This window comes from Myotis brandtii, unplaced genomic scaffold, assembly GCF_000412655.1.
Source record: "Myotis brandtii unplaced genomic scaffold, ASM41265v1 scaffold454, whole genome shotgun sequence".
Classification (NCBI taxonomy): domain Eukaryota; kingdom Metazoa; phylum Chordata; class Mammalia; order Chiroptera; family Vespertilionidae; genus Myotis; species Myotis brandtii.
This window is the reverse complement of record NW_005367354.1, coordinates 1596028-1600904: the sequence shown is the minus strand read 5'-3', so window position 1 is coordinate 1600904 and position 4877 is coordinate 1596028.

The window sequence follows — 4877 nt, the reverse complement described above, 5'->3', positions numbered from 1 at the left end:
CCAGTTTCTCCGGTCGGTTCACTCGGTTCAGAGACCACCCAGAGGTGCGGGCCTGGGTTATGCAGGGCGGGTGGTGCCCCGGCGGGCGGGACCCCACCGGCTTTGACTCGCCGTGTGCGCGATCCTGCGAGGCACTTCCACCTCCACGCCTCGGTTCCCTCTTTAAACGACCGAGGGTTGGACCAGTTCTTCCCCGGACCCCCTTCCAAGGCCGGCGGGAGGCCCCGCCCTCCCGGGGCGGTGGAGGAGTTGGGAGGGGGTCGGGGCGTCCCCTAGGCCGGTGCTCGCGAGCTACCGTGGAGGCCATGCGGGCCGAAGGGTCCGAGAAGGGGCAGCCCTGCAGCCCTCACGGAGGAAGGGTTACGGCGGGGACATCGCGGCAGGAGACAGCAAGGCCAGGTGAAAGTAGGCTAACGAACACCTAGTGTCCGGGCTGGATTTTATCCCAGAATCAAAGCGGGGCTTCTGAGCAGGGAGTGAGGTGCCGAAAGTGACATGATGAGACCGGTGGTCAAGGTGAAGGGTAGTTTGGTGCAGGGACAACCACCCCAAGGCTGCTGCCTAGCAGGTGAGGGGACCAGGAGGCGGCAGTGCAGTGGGAGAGACCGGGAGAAGCCACAAGGCTGACCCACAGGATCAAGAGACAGTGATCCCTCCAGGGTCTGCCTGGAGAACAGAAGCTCCATTAACCCAGACAAGGGTGCAAGGGGGCAGCTCAGCTGTGATGTGTGAGGGTGCGGTGCTGGTGGGAGGATGGGGACAGGCCCTAACAGCGGTTCTCAACCTGTGGGTCGCGACCCCCTTGGCAGTCAACTAAGACCATCCTGCATATCAGATACTTACATTCCGATTCGGTGGCTGGCTTCTCTCATTTAGCATGTTTTCATGTCTCATCCAGGTTGGAGCATATGTCAGTACGTCATTCTTTTTTTTTATTATTTCAGGGCAAGAACATTTAGCATGTTTTCATGTCTCATCCAGGTTGGAGCACATGTCAGTACGTCATTCTTTTTTTTTTTTATTTCAGGGCGAGAAAGGGAGAGGGAGAAAGAGATAGAAACATCAATAATGAGAGAGAATCATCAATCAGTTGCCTCCTGCACATCCCCTATTGGGGATCAAGCCCATAACCTGGGCATGTGCCCTGACTGGAAATTGAACCGGTGACCTCCTGGTTCATGGATTGATGATACTCAACCACTGAGCCATGCCAGCCGGGCAAGTTGCATTATTGTTAATGTGATTAAGCATTTATAGGTTGAGCCAATTGTTTTGATTACTATCCAGAGTAAACTAAATTAATAAAAATGGAATCCAAATAAATAAATAATACCATTCACAAGTCACTCCTGAGCTGAGCAAGCCACCTCCTTTCTGGGACAAGGCTGTCTAATGTGAAAAGCCAGAGGTTGGATGTGAGCATGTTCCCTCAGGGGATCCATGTCTGCACTGCATGGGAGCTGAGAATAACACCCTGAAACCGTGTGCAAGAAGGGAGGGTGTCAACCCCATCGGCCTCAGAACCTCCTACAGATGCCCCATCCCTCACCTCGAGTCAGAAGGGTGTGAAACACTGGATCCCGAGTGTGAGACCCACCTCCAAGGGGACTGGTGTCAACTTAACTTAGAGACTTCACAGAATCAGAGGAAGAAGCTACCGTGAGCTTGCGGGACAGCATATTGAAAGGAAGATATTTGCCTGAGACGCGTCAATTCAATGCAGCTGACGTCATGGTTCACCTTCTCTGAGCGAGGGCACTGAGCCGGGTGCCAGGCCGGCAGGGCTGTCGGCCGGAACAAATGAACTACAGGGGGGGCCTGATTAATTCTGAGTTTTAGGTAAATGAGATATCATTTTTAGTATAGGTATATGCCCAAACGATATTGAAGATACACTTAACACTAAAACAATGTTTCACTGCTCATCGGAAATCAAATTTAAGCAGGAGTCCATGCTTTATCTGGATCCGACTTGATCCTGCTCCCAGAGGACCAAGCCCAACACCAGCTTTCAAGATCCAGTGACCCACCCCAAGGCTAATGATCGGCACTGAAGTTAAGAAAGAAAGGCAGCCCTGGCCAGTGTTGCTCAGTGGTCAGAGTGCCCGCCCTCCCACCAAAGGTCGTAGAGTTCGATTCCCAGTCAAGGGCATGTACCTGGGTTGTGGGTTCCATCTCTGGTGGGGGCAGGTGAGGGAGGCAACCAATCGATGTGTCTCTCTCACATCGATGGTTCTCTCTCTCTCTCTCTCTCTCTCTCTTTCTCTCTCTCCCCCTGCCCCTCCCTCCCTCCTTTCCTCCCTTCCATTCTCTCTGAAAAGCAATGGGAACAATATTCTCATGTAAGGATTAATGAAAGAAAGAAAGGCAAAGAGGGAAGTTTTGAGAATGACCATATGAGGGCCTGAAGCTACAAAGAGCAGGTGACTCCTGATCTAATCATCTTTAGTCACCATAGAAACAAGCCATAAAATCCACCAGAAAGAGCTGGTAAACAATATCTGCCACCTCAGGACCAATAAAGACCATCCACATTCCCTTCCCTGGCTAGGTCCTGTCAGGCCTGGTTTCATTGCCCCAGTGTCTCCCAGGACACATCCAGGACCCACCCTGCCCTCCTCCTCCCACGGCCCTTGCTTTTCTTCCCGGCCACAGTTCAGATGGCCGCCCTGCAATGCCCACCCTGTTGGGAGAGACAGGCAACTGGACACCCAGTCCTGTGTCAAAGGAAAACCAGAACCAGGCAGTAGTTAAAGCGATAAAAGCAATATTGCAACAGGGAAAACCAGAGCTCAGTCCCTGCAGGGCTATACGGAGCTCAGTTCCAAATCCAGCCTGGGCTATGGTCATTTACAGCCGAATAGCAGGGTGAGGCAGTGGGTGGGAAATTACTAAGAGGGAACTTCAGATGTAAGGGGGATTCTGGCTAAACTGACCCAACGGGATTCCTGCTAACCTGACAGCAGGCCAGGGTGATTAGCCATCCCCTGAGGAAGTGTTGGGGGCTGGGGAGGGAGTGTTGGGAGAGGGGGGTGATCAGATATGGAGGGTGGATGGTTCTGGTTAAACTGACTTTGCAGGGTTCTTGCTAAAACAGGATTTTATAAGAAAATACATAGATGGGCCCAGGAGCAGGTTCATGACTTTGATTAAAGTTTGGTCAAGCAAAGAATCTTTGTCACCTGCCCATGAGACGGTCACACTCTACCAGAGGAACAGGCCACACATGAGGGAAGCAGCCCAAGGACATACAGCAAAAAAACGTGTTCTAAACACAACAGGTCTGACTGAACTGTCTCTGTCCTTCCCAGGGTAAAATAACTCTCTCCTAATCCAGGTTGTGATTCAATTGATTGGGGAAATGTTCAATCTTTCAGACAAGTCACAGGCTGGCAGTCAGCTTTGAATACAAATGCGGGGGTTTGCACTGATGCGGTTTTATTTGACTCTGGAAAATTAGAGGCTCTTTGAAGGTAGCATGCAAATTTGTTCAAAGTGTCCCTGGCTTTGGGAGAAAAGTCCCAAAGACCGGATCATGCACTTATGCAAGGGAAGTGCTCTTTAATGCCTAGCCTGAGGTCCCTGCTACCTGGGAACACCAATGTCAACCCTGGTTTTCACCTGTAAAGCCCAGTCTAGCCAGGCTGGCAGAGACCTGGAGCCTCACTGTAGGTCATTCCCCAACATGAGGGGTGGCTGGCCATTCCATGATGTCCACATGGTAGTCTTTGCCCCGCATGACCCCTTTCTCCACCTGGAGCAATTCTGCTCCTCTGTCAAGCCCCTGCTCAAATCTTCCCTAAATTTCAGCACATGGGGCAACAGTGAGAACTGAGGCCAGGGTGGCCAAGCTCCCAGCACAAGCGGACACAGACGGGGTGCCCAATCTAGGACAGCTCTGATTGTCACCCTCATGCCCTCGCTCCTGCCCCTCTTGAGGAACCCCATGCCTTTCCCAGCTCCCTCTGTCTCTTAAGCATTGCTCCATGGTTGCCCGTGTGCTCACCCCTCTCCTCCACAACATCCCGAATTCCTTGAGGGTAGGGATGTTGTCTCACTTGTCTTTGGGGTCTGACGCCTGGCTCTGGACCTGGCACGTAGTGGGCTCCCTTTCCAAATAAACCCTCCTGTCTCCTAGGCTCCAAGGACAACGGCTGATGAATGGTCAAATAATGGCAACAAATTAAGATTCATTTTAAGACATGGCTATAGAGACAGGCCAAGACTGTGCTGCTAGTGACATCATGTCGGGCTGGTGACACCATTGATCATGAATAATGTTTACTTCAGGACAGTGCCCTTGGCTTGGACACTTGGGGGAAATGGTCCAGAGTCCCACTGAGCGTGTCACTGTGGCCTGTGGGAACTGCCCCCAATAGTGATGGGCTGTCCGGGGTGTGGCATGCACCAACCGGCCCCCTGGAATAGACGCTGCACTTCATCTCTCTCTACAGGTCCCGGAACCTCAGTAGATCTTTTTGGATAACTGAATTAATTCCTCTTAAAACACATGAACCTCATGATATTGTCGAAGACAAGAAGCTCATAAGAAAGCTCCTTCCGAGTCTCCCATCTCCCTCTGACTTATGAGAACAGGCTCCAGAGAAGGAACGCTCCCAGGTGGTCCGTGGGCCAGACACACTCCCTGTCCACTCATACCTCTGTGCATCCCCTCCTCTGGGAAACCCCTGGCTCTCGGGTGACCTCCTACAGCAGGTCTCCCTGCGACAGAAGGGTCTGGTGCAGTCCCTTGAGAGGTTCCTGATTCAACATTGGTCATTTTCACAAGTTCAAGGCAGTCTTAGGGTAGGTAAGCAGGAAGAGCCAGCAGGCAGGTCCTATCTCTGCAACTTTAGTAACAAAATCTGCAGTGATGG